Source organism: Micromys minutus (assembly GCF_963924665.1).
Source record: "Micromys minutus genome assembly, chromosome: 14".
Lineage (NCBI taxonomy): Eukaryota > Metazoa > Chordata > Mammalia > Rodentia > Muridae > Micromys > Micromys minutus.
This window is the reverse complement of record NC_137983.1, coordinates 8,714,900-8,727,132: the sequence shown is the minus strand read 5'-3', so window position 1 is coordinate 8,727,132 and position 12,233 is coordinate 8,714,900. Positions and strand designations below refer to the sequence as shown.

The window sequence follows — 12,233 nt, the reverse complement described above, 5'->3', positions numbered from 1 at the left end:
AAATGAATATTTTTGGCCTCATAGGAAGTAATTGCTTGGAAAATCATAAAAAATTCATAAATATTGGTCATTGGAATTAAAAATGAAAATAATTCAAGCATTGAAAAGATTTGATGTTAGTGATTCACTTTGGGAACTTGTATTTTATAATAATTGTACTTAAGTTTTCCTAAGAGTGCCAGTAATTTCATGACAGGAGCCGTTCATTGAAATTATTATACTCTGGTTATATTTTTGATAGGAAGTATCAGTTAAAAGGACTAAGCTATAAGAGATTTATGAGATATTTGATGACCTGAACTAAAAATAATCATATGTATTTTAAAATATTTCACTTGGTAATTAAATACAAGATAGCCATTCTGATACATAAATACATTGAAAGTATCCCCAAATACTTGAATAATTAACTTCCAATATTTATTTTATATTTAATATGTGAAAAGCTCTCTTTAAAACTCTTTATCACTGACTGCTCTTTCAGAGGTCCTGAGTTCAATTTTCAGAAACTACATCATGGCTCACAACCATCTGTAAAAAGATCCAATATTCTTTTCTGGTGTGTCTGGAGACAGCCGCAGTGTAGTCATAAACAAATGAAAACAAACAAAATAAAACAAGCAAGCAAAAAAGACAAAACAGCTTCTTAAATGCATTTAATTTATTGAAAAAAGAAAAATTAATTCTTTATATCATATCAACTATATAAAAACAAAGACAAATTTTGGATGTTTTAGCCGACATTATTTAAAGCGATAATAGATGATAGGTAGATAAATGATAAATTTATTTGAGCATAGTTTTTATACTTACAAATTAACTTTGATTGTCCACATGATTAAATGTTTCTATATTTTTTAAGTACTCATCTATGACTTTCTTATCATCAATGTATAAATAATTCATTATTGTTTTAAAAATTAATTATACTAAAATGTGGTCATAGAAGTTAGATAAGATAAATCTTATTGATTCCATGTCATAATTAGAATTTATAGATAAGAATCATGTTACATATGATACACCATAATCGGCAACACTTTTTAGCAATTATTCAGATTATTTTACAATCATTAGTGTGTTTCTTTTAAATAATAATCTCTCTATAGCTATTCTCTACTTCAACATGCTTGAAACTTTTTTATTTTAGTTGAACTAACAATTATAAGCATCCTTTTTATTTTATGACATCATGTTGGTTTATGTTAAGGTGATATATGATAGGACAGTGGAGAGATCGATGGGGAAAGAGGCTGTGGGAGGGAAAGAGGTGGCTTAAAGGAGGAGGATATGGAGGCAGAGTCTTATATTTCTCTGGGCGCATGTCTAGCTTGATGAGGTTGTCATAATTATTTCTAAGGGTTTCTATGGGTCTAATTTATCTTTTAAAATGGGCAGTTTATTTCTTTGTCTATTGGTTTTTAGCTTATTGTGTAGAGGGTTTGTGGTTTGAGAATTTAGTATACAAACCTGTTTGACAAGTTAATGATTGTGGAGTCATGTTTGTAATGGGTGGTGGAGGAAAGGGACATGCTAGGGCTGCCATATCCACCAAGGACAGAAGCAACAGGGGCAGTGCAGTGAACCACACCTAAGTTCTTTGACACAGCCTGGAGTCACCAAGTTAGAGATCCCTGCAGTGCTATAGTACCCGTGGGAGCCAGCACTAGTATGGGATATAATGTTAAGCCTCCATTTAATATTTACTGTAACAACATCACTCTCAAAGATGCATAATCTGTACTTAATGAGGAATCTTCATAAAAAGAAAATGAAATTGAATATATCATGCAATTTGAACAGTTAAAATTATTCTGCCAGTTTAGATTTTTGACATATTAAAACTGTACACAATAAGTGCCCATATAAAAGCCAGTTACAGTATTGCCAGTACTATGAATGTGCAGCACTGATCATACTTGTAACATATTTCTCATTAACTGACACCTGCGAGCTACTTCTTCAAGTTGTAGATCTTCCATATGGTCCTACTTTGTGAGGCCATCATAGCCACACATGTAGCCTCCTCTGTACCTTCCCTCCCATGATCTCATTACAACAATATACTAGCTCCTCAAAGGAATATTTTACAACAAGAGACCAAGAGCAAAATCTTCACCCACTTCTAGCACAGTTCAATTTAGCTGAACAACCTTACCCGCTTTGTTTTAGTGTCTTCCTCTATAAATACGAGTAACAGAAAAATACGATGACTTCTGATGGTCACCATATTGATATAAGACACAATTAAAAGAGTATAAAGTCCACTGTCTTTGATGGGAAAATTAATTAGAAGATCAGAACACACAAAAAGACTATTAAAACTACTTCCTGGTGTTCTAGTAAAAAATTGTGAGGAAAGGTAAAGAGGACAGGAATGAAGGTGGCTGCACTTGCAAAGTCATTTCAACTGACTCTGAAGTTGGCTTCAACAAGTGCCCCTCAGATATGAAAAGAAAAACACCAGATCAATGTCCATTTTCAGTACTTAGGTTTTTGACATATAAGAAGAAAAAGTAATACAGAATTATGCAAATAGTCTTACATTTAGAGAAATACTTTATCCATTTTTTAAAGTGCTATTTTTATTGCTAAGATTTATTCTAATTCTCTGAAGTACAGCATATGTCTACTTTTCTTTCCTCTTGTTGATCTTGTTCTATTTTGAATACCTTTTAAGAATCATGGATTTTCCCCCAAGGTTATTTGTATCATTTCTCTCTTTTCATTCTTCTTAGTTCTCCTTGACAACTTAAGTCCGCCCACTCCCAGAGACTCCTCACATTCCCTTGTTACCTGTGATCATCTTGCATTTGCCCCCTTCCTTCATATCTTTTGTTTGCTCTAGTAGTTTTCAGCCTAATTTCTGTGTCTATAATGTTACCTATACCTATACCTATTCCTATATTTATACCTGGGTTTTGCTATATTAACCTAATACTCTTTGAACATTTGCAATTCATCAAATCTATAAATAAATTTATTACATATTTTTAACCAATGCATCAGTTAAGAAATATCTTCTTGGTTGATATTACTACTTAAATTTTTTCATCCTATACAGTTGTATCCAAAATCTTCTATGTGTTCATTTGTATAAATGTTTATTTTTCTATAAATCACTAGAGAAGAGATTACTAAATCAAAAGGAAAAAATAACTGCATTTTGCTTGATAATGCCAAAGATCTTCTATGGAGAGAGAAACAATTTCTTTTTTTTTTTTTTCAGATTTTGTTACTTTCAGTTTAGCATCCCTGTGGCTTAGTTGTTCTAATTTTGATCTTTGATTATTATGGTTCTAGATATAGTCGCTTCCTCTCTTCTTTGTGGGAGGGTTTTGCATTTGTACACATATTGTCCATTGTAGAGAGGCAAAGCCATAGTTTTAGTGGTTAGATATCAGTTGCACTCTCAAAATGATTAATGATACATAAAACTTTTTAAAATGTAGACAATGAAAACATAGTTAAATTAGTAACATTTCTGAAGCTGCAACTTTTATTTTGAAAAAGAGGATTATTAGTAAAATATAAGAAGATTTAATAAGAGGCCTCAAATATGGAGAAAGGTTTTGAATTTTCAACTTATGACAAACTGTACATAATTTGCTCACTTTTATGCTTTAATGCATTATTTGTAAAGTAGTTGGCATTTAATGGACAGTAAGGAACCTAATTAGTGTTTTACATATATCTGATTTTGGTTAATCTCTTCTTCCAATGAATATTTCTTAATCTTTTCTCTCTGGGTAATCAATTATAGTTCTTAGCATGCCAAAAATTAATATTATCACTTTAATACTCTCATTTTCTATAAGCAATTGAAATGATCGTTATTGTAATTCAGCTAATGAATTCATCTTACTTTAATCTTGCCTTTAAAAATATAAAGCCAACAGGTTTTAACAGCATTTTTTTCAAGTATAAAACATTTTGGCATAATTAAACTTAAACTATGTGCTAGTTATCTATTTTCCATGATACAGGACTCTTTCTAGATAATAGGGATTAAGGACTGGAAAATATTAATGTTTTAAATTTCTAGAACACCTCTCTGCTTGCATATGACTGATGTAGAAAAATAATTATAAAATATAGGGTAATGTGTGTTTTATGTCAGTTGGAATAATCTTTCCCCGTTTCATGTTTTGTCTTCCTTATTTTCTCTCAAAATATTTTAAATACCTATAAAATCATATTTTATGGAGCTATCTGTATTTAAAAATATGAATGTTAGTTTTATTCACACTTTAATTCTGATATATATATATATATATATATGGCATAAAACATCTCAATTTTTAAAAAATATTTTCCTAGTTATTACATTTATTATTACATTTCAAATGTTATCCCCTTTCCCAGTTACCAAACCTTCACAAGGCCTCTTTCCCTTCCCCTATAGCCCTGCATCTATGAGGGTGTTCCCCCAACTGCCCACCCACTCCTGCCTCAGCACCCTAGCATTTCCCTACCCTGGGTCATCAAGCCTCTGTAAGATTAGGGGACTCCACTACCAGTGATGCCAAATAAGACCATCCTCTGCTACATGTCCAGTAAGAGCCATAGGTCACCCTATACTCTTTGGTTAGTGATTTAGTCTCTGAGAGCTTTGGGCATTCTGGTTGGTTAATATTGTTGTTCTTCCTATGTGATTGAAAATAAATCCTTGCCCTCCCTTCTCCATTGGGATCCCCATGCTCAGTGCAATGTTTGACTGCATGCATTAGCATCTGTGTTGTTCAGGCTCTGGAAAAGTCTCCTCAGGAGTCAGCTATGCCAGGCTCCTGTCAGCAAGCACTTCTTAACATTAGCAATAGTATCTGGATTTGGTGTCTGCAAATGTGATAAATTCCTAGGTGGATTCTCAGGGTCATTTTGATTTGCATTTCCCTTATGACTAAGGTTGTTGAAGACTTATTTAAGTATTTCTTAGCCATGAAAGATTCTTCAATTGAGAATTCTCTATTTAGTTCTGTGTGGGGCAGATAGGCAGTGCTGATAATTCTAATACCAATAGAGTTCAGTTGAAGCCCCAAAATTAGATACGAACATAAATATGAAATAGAAGGTGTTTTTTGAACTCTCAAATTAGGAACCCATGTTGCCTTCACTGCCACAATGGCATAGCATCACAAAGCACATGTCATGCCCAAAATTCCATCTCCACAGCAGGATATGACCTAGACTCTAGCCAGATCAACTACACGCTAAGTCCCTCACCTGAAGATATGCCCTAAACAGAAAAGGACCACCTAAAAATATGTAAACAAGCTTTCTCCAGTCTTAGAGGTAAACCAATGGGAAGAGGTGGTTAGATTCTCAAGCTGTTTAAAGACTGAACAAAAGGGAGAAGCACAAAAAATAAAGGGCATGTGTTGAAACCCTTCCTCTATTTGAGTTTCTACCCTGGGAGCTTCCAAGAGTTCTGGAGCCCAGCAAAAGGGCCCTTTACCTGCTAAGCATTGTTCCTGAGGGTTCTTGCCTGGGTTAACATGCCCTAGCAGGTCTTGAGTTTTAATCTCAGCACCCCACTGAGTGTTGTTTTAACAGGCTCTGGCCAGATTTTACAAACCAAGACTTAATCACCGAGCCCTGCTGGGATTTATTCTCAAACTTCTAGGCTTGTATTCCAACTTCTGAGGTCTTATTCAATTTCCTTCTTCAGAGACTTGAAGATCTTGTCATATAGATCTTTAACTTGCTTGGTTAGAGTCAAGCTAAAATATTTTATATCATTTGTGATTATTGTGAAGGGTATTGTTTCCCCAATTTTTTTCTCATCAAATTTATCCTTTGAATAGATGAAAGTTACTTATTTATTTCAGTTAATTTTGATTCCAGCCACTTTACTGATGTTGTTTATCAGCTGTTAGAGTTCTCTTGTGGATAGCTTTGGTGGTCATTTATGTATACTATCATAAACTAGTAGCTGGTTCTTTCGGGAAATAAATGAGATAGATAAACCCATAGCCAGACTAGCCAGAGGGCACAGAGACTGTATCCAAATTAAATAAGTCACAAATGAAAATGGGACATAACAACAGAAACTGAGGAAATTAAAAAAATGTCCCTCCTTCAAAAGCCTATTCTCAAAAAAAAAAAAAAAAAAAAAAAAAAAAACAATAATAGCAACAACAACAAAACAGGAAAATCTGTATAGAATGGATGATTTTCTAGATATATATTCAATACCAAAGTTAAATCAGGATCAGATATACCATGTAAATACTCCCATAACCCCTAAGGAAACAGAAGCAGTCATTAAACATTTCTTAACCAAAAAAAAAAAAAAAAAAAAAAAAAAAAAATCCCCCAAACAAGATGGATTTAGTGCACAATTCCTTCAGACCTTTAAAAAAAGACATATTACCAATACTTTTTAAATTATTTCATAAAATAGAAACAGAAGGAATACTACCCAATACATTCTATGAAACCAAAGTTACACTGATCTTTAAACCACATGAAGATCCAACAAAAAAAGAGTACTTAAGAACAATTTCCCTCATGAATATTGAAGTAAAAATACTCAGTATACTTCTTTCAAACCAAATCTCAGTACACATTAAAATGATTCATCCCAAGGATGTCAGAATGGTTCAATATAACAAAAGCTACCAACATAATCCACTATATTAACAAACTGAAAGACAAAAAAAAAAAAAAAAAAAAAACCACACACACACATAATCATCTCAATAGATTCTAAAAATCCTTTAAAAAAATACAACACCACTTCATGGTAAAAATATTGGAGAGAATAGGAATTCAAGGTCTATACCTAAATATAATAAAAGCAACATATAGCAAGCCAATAGCCAATATCAAACTAAATGGAAAGAAACTTGAAGCAATCCCACTAAAATCAGGGACAAGACTGCTCACTGCCCCCCTACCTATTCAATGCAGTTCTTGCTCTTCTAGCCAGAGCAGGTAGGCAACAAAAGGAGATCAAAAAGTTACAAATTGAAAAGGATTAAGTCAAGATATCATGATTTGTGGATGATATGAACAGTCTCAGTTCCATTCAGTAGGAAAAATTTCCTTCTGAAACCCTCTGTCAGCCATGTTCTCCACATTTTAGCAGCTTTGCTTGCTGATTTTTTAAGCATCATTTGTGATATATATATATATATATATATATATATATATACATATATATATATATATATATATATATATATATATATATAATAACTCTGACATATTCATAATATCATATGATGAGTTTTTAAGCATTAAATCACAATAGGACTTTTCTCACTAAAAATTCCATCCAGAGAAGCTATGAATGTGATTTATAAAACAATGCACACTGTAATAAAAATGAATTGAAGTTGACCAAGTACTGAAGAACATGAAAAGTACTAGAAAATCTGATCCAAATAGTGCAGAATATCTATGCACTGCCATGCATTTGCATGCTTGCAAACTCTTTGTGAGTTAACCTACTGCTTTAAAAATATTAAAGGAAAAAACCTAAAAACCAAAGCAAGCAAACAATTACAGCTAAACAGCATGTGAGGCCTGTTCTCTGGGAGGACACATAGCCCTGGTAATATAAACATGGTCAAAATCCAGTGTCTTTAGAAGTTAGAGACCTTAATGTGAAAATTTTGCTAAATGGTCATGTAGTCAACCTTTCTTCTATGTGTTTTTGTTTCTATTCAATGGTTAGAGCTGTTCTGAAGCTTGTCTTAATAAGCTTCTTTTTACAATGAATAATGGTCAAAAATAAAAAAGAATAAATTAAAAAATTGATTATTAGGATTAACATATAAAACATCAACAATCTATTTTATAAATAAAAACTATTTCAGTGAAAATAGTTCTGTTTTCTTTTTTTCTCATTAGTTTTTTAATTTGTTTATTCCATTGACATTCTGGTTGCTGCCTCCTTTCTAGTCCTCCTATCACAAGTTTCCCCCCACAACCCCCCAGTATTGTCTTTGTCCTCTGAGAGGGTGGAGGTCCCCCTTGGGCATCCCTTCAACCTGGCACATCATGACTCTGCAGCACTAGGTATATCTTCTCTTACTGAGGACAGACAAGGCAGCCCAGCCAGGAAAACAAATCCCACAGACATGAAAAGTTTTAGGGCCAGGCTCCAATCCAGTTGTTGGGACCTACAGGAAAATAGAGCTCCCCATGTGCAAGTGAGAAGCATATGCTGTTTGCTTGCCCAATAAACCTCTGAGAGCCCCCAGAGGTGGTTGGCTCTGTTGGTTGTCTTGTGGAGTTCCTATCCCTTTTGGTGCTCTCAACTGTAATCTAAACTCATTGAAAAGAGGCACTAAGCTCCCAGCTAACACTTATTTGTGGGTTTGTTTCAGTTAAGATACCAACATTTTGAACAGGAAGTACTGACCTTCATTTTCTGTCATAATAAAATAGCACTAAAGCTATCAATTATTTTTGAGAGCTGCATTAATAATAGAAAACTGCTAAAGGAATGTGATGGAGTTGTAATAATCGCCTTATAAAAATATCATGCAAAAGATAATGTTAGGTGACAGAAAGAACTTGGGGCCTGCTATGAGTATGAAATAATGTTTTCTGTGATTGGCATTTCAAAACAGATAGGGACCAAAAACCACATGGTCATTTTAAACTGGCTTCATCTTTTCTCTGTTGTAAAATTATAGCTCACCAGCTGCAAGAACCACTACTACAAATTTCTAGATATTTATAGAAAGTGAGTCCATATGATGGAATGTTTTTTCTAAATTTAATTAAATGTTATTTGTTATTAAGACATTAATAAATCCTAGATGAATGTTGTGTCATCTTAATAATCCAAAAATCAATCATTATTAAGATTCAACACATCATTGTTTCAAAAACTGTTCCCAAATTATTGATAAAAGAGAAATCACTTATATGTTTTGAGGAATAATTTCACCGGCTTTACTAGTGAATCAATTGATTTGGATCTAGGTTTTTCATGTAGATGAATAGCCTCTATTCTTCAGAGTCAACTTTATTTAATTATACATTCCAAAACAAAACAATGAACCCCAGTTTTTCAATAAGCAGGATGATAAAGCTTCACGTCAAAAATATAAATATCTAATTACTTTATCGCAGATAATTTACATAGAAATTTGTAGGCTCTTTATATTTCCCTGTGTTGCTTGATGGATCTTCATTTGACAGATTTTATATTAGGGGTGAGGCCATGTTGGAATAGGTGTGTCACTGTGGGTGTTGGGCTTAAGACCCTCACCTTGGCTGCCTGGAAGCCAGTTGTTCACCAACAGCCTTCAGATGAAGATGTAAAATTCTCAGCTTCTCTTGGACCATGCCTGCTCAGATGGGACAATTCTCTTGCCTTGATGACAATGGACAGAACCACTAAACCTGTAAGCCAACCTCAATTAAATGTTGTCTTTATAAGAGTTGCCCTGATCATGGTATCTGTTCACAGCAGTAAAACCCTAACTAAGACAGAAATTATTACCAGGGACATCATATTGCTGTGATTGGCCTGACCATGTTTTTGTTTAGAAGAATGTGGATTTCGGAACTTTGCATTTGAAATGCAGTGGCATGCTTTAAATGCAGCTCAATGGGCCATCCTAGTAGAATATGGAAGACTTTGTTATTGAGACTCATTTGAATTGTGCAGACCTAGCCCAAGGGGTTTCCGTGAAGAATTTCAATATGTAGTTTAAAGACTGTTTCTGTCATATTTTGGTGAAAAAATGTGGCTGGCTTTTGCCCTTGTCTGAAAAGTCTACCTGAGGCTAAGGTAAAGAAATTTATGCTAATTGCCTTGACAATGGAAGTCTTAAACTGCCAGCAGAGATTTTGCTCTCTGGTTAAGTCTCATGAAGAATAAGCTGGCCAATTTTAGAAAGGGAAAATATAAAATACATGGTTTGAGTACTAAAGAGGCATCAGTAAGTGAATGGAGCTGGATCCTCTGTTCTATAAGGTAGCAGATTAAGAAAGTGAGACTTTTGGAAAGGCGGCTCCTACAGGCTGAGCAACTGTGACAGGGAACAGATCTTAGGAACTTCTGTTCCCACCCGGAGACTACTTCAGGACGCAGAGCGGAGCCTGGCCCAACTGCCAGCCTGAAAGGCGGCTCGTACAGGCTGAGCAACTGGTGAGTGGGAGACCTAGGCTGCTGGGGAGCAGAGGGATCTCTGCAGAGTGAACACAGAAAGGGCACCCCCTGCCCTGACCTGCCCTGTCCTCCCCGATCCAGTGACCGGAAACAGATCTTAGGAACTTCTGTTCCCACCCAGAGACAACTTCAGGACGCAGAGCAGAGCCTGGCCCAGCTGCCACCCGGAACCTGGGCTGCCGGGGAGTAGAGAGATCTCTGCGGAGTGCACACGGAAAGTGTACCAGGGACACAGACCAGATACAAGGGGAAGGCAAGAACATATCACTGACAACAAAATGGCAAGAGGAAAGAGAAAGCATATATCCCAAGGAAACCAAGACAATCTAGCAACACCAGAACACAGCTCTCCGATAGTAGCAAACATCAGAATTCCAAACACTCCAGAGAAAGAAGACACAGACCTGAAATCATGCCTCAAGACGCTGATAGAGTTACTTAAACAAGAAAGGGAGGAAAAGCAAAAAGATTCAGAAGCTTTTAAAGAAGAAACAAGAAAAACACTCAAAGAACTCAAAGAACAAGAGGAAAACAGAACCAAAGAAATAAAGGAATGGAAGAGGGAAATTAAAACAGAAATTGACACAATAAAGAAAGCGGTAAAAGAGATAACCCTAGAGTCAGAACACCAAAAAAAGAAATCAGGAGTACAGAAGCAAGCATTTCCAACAGATTACAAGAGATCGAGGAGAGAATCTCGGGGGCAGAAGACAACATTGCAAACATAGACAAAACAGCCAGAGAAGATGCAAAAAACAAAAAGCTCCTAACCCAAAATGTTCAGGAAATACAAGACACAATGAGAAGACCGAACCTAAGGATAATAGGAATAGAAGAGGGAGAAGAGTATCAACTAAGAGGCACAGAAAATATCTTCAACAAAATCATAGAAGAAAACTTCCCTACCCTCAAGAATGAGATGACCACGAGCATAAAAGAAGCCTTCAGAACTCCAAATAGGTTGGACCAGAAAAGAAATACCTCCCGACACATAATAGTAAAAACATCAAGTGCCCAAAGTAAAGAAAGAATACTAAAAGCAGTAAGGGAAAAAGGCCAGGTAACATATAAAGGCAGACCAATCAGACTCACACCCGATTTCTCAACAGAGACTATGAAAGCTAGAAGAGCCTGGAAAGACATCATGCACTCCTTAAGAGAGCACAAGTGCCAGCCAAAGCTGCTATACCCAGCAAAACTATCAATCACCATCGATGGAGAGACAAAGATATTTCAAGACAAATCAAAATTCACACAATATCTGACCACAAACCCAGCACTACAACGAATTATAGGTGGAAAACCCAATACAAGGAGGGAAAATACAGCCTAGTAAAAACAAGAAAACTCCTAAACAAGAAAACTAAAAGAAGAAAAAAACACAGACACAACTCAACCCAAAAAAGCAAAAATGGCAGGAAACAGAAACAATTATTCCTTGATATCTATTAACATAAATGGTCTCAACTCCCCAATAAAGAGACATAGACTATCAGACTGGATACATAAACAATATCCAGCCTTTTGCTGCATACAGGAAACTCATCTCAGTGACAGAGACAGACACTATCTCAGAGTAAAAGGGTGGGAAAAAAACTTCCAAGAATACAGCTCCAAGAAGCAAGCTGGGGTGGCTATTCTAATATCGAATAAAGTAAATTTCCAACCAAAAGTTATCAAAAAAGATAAAGAAGGACACTTTTTACTCATTACCGGGGAAATCTTTCTGGAGGAACTCTCAATCCTTAACATATATGCTCCAAATAAAAAAACACCCACATTCATAAAAGAAACCCCACTAAAGCTCAAAAAATACATTTCACCACACACAATAATAGTGGGAGACTTTAATACCCCACTCTCACCAATGGACAGATCAGGGAAACAGAAACTGAACAAGGACACTGCAAAACTAGCAAGACTTTGAACCAACTAGAATTAATAGATATATACAGAACATATTATCCTAAAGTAAAAGAATACACCTTCTTCTCACCACCCCATGGCACCTTCTCGAAAATTGACCACATAATTGGACACAGAACGAGCCTTCATCGATATAAGAAGATTGAAATACTCCCATGCATCCTCTCAGATC

At 35.2% G+C, this 12,233-nt stretch overlaps 1 protein-coding gene across 2 annotated transcripts in view; it reads left to right on the top strand.

Moving 5' to 3' along the window:
- The window catches only part of SPOCK3 (SPARC (osteonectin), cwcv and kazal like domains proteoglycan 3), a 421,151-nt gene that overhangs the window by 187,363 nt on the left and 221,555 nt on the right, over nucleotides 1–12,233 (top strand). The gene's annotated exons all lie outside the window — the stretch shown is intronic.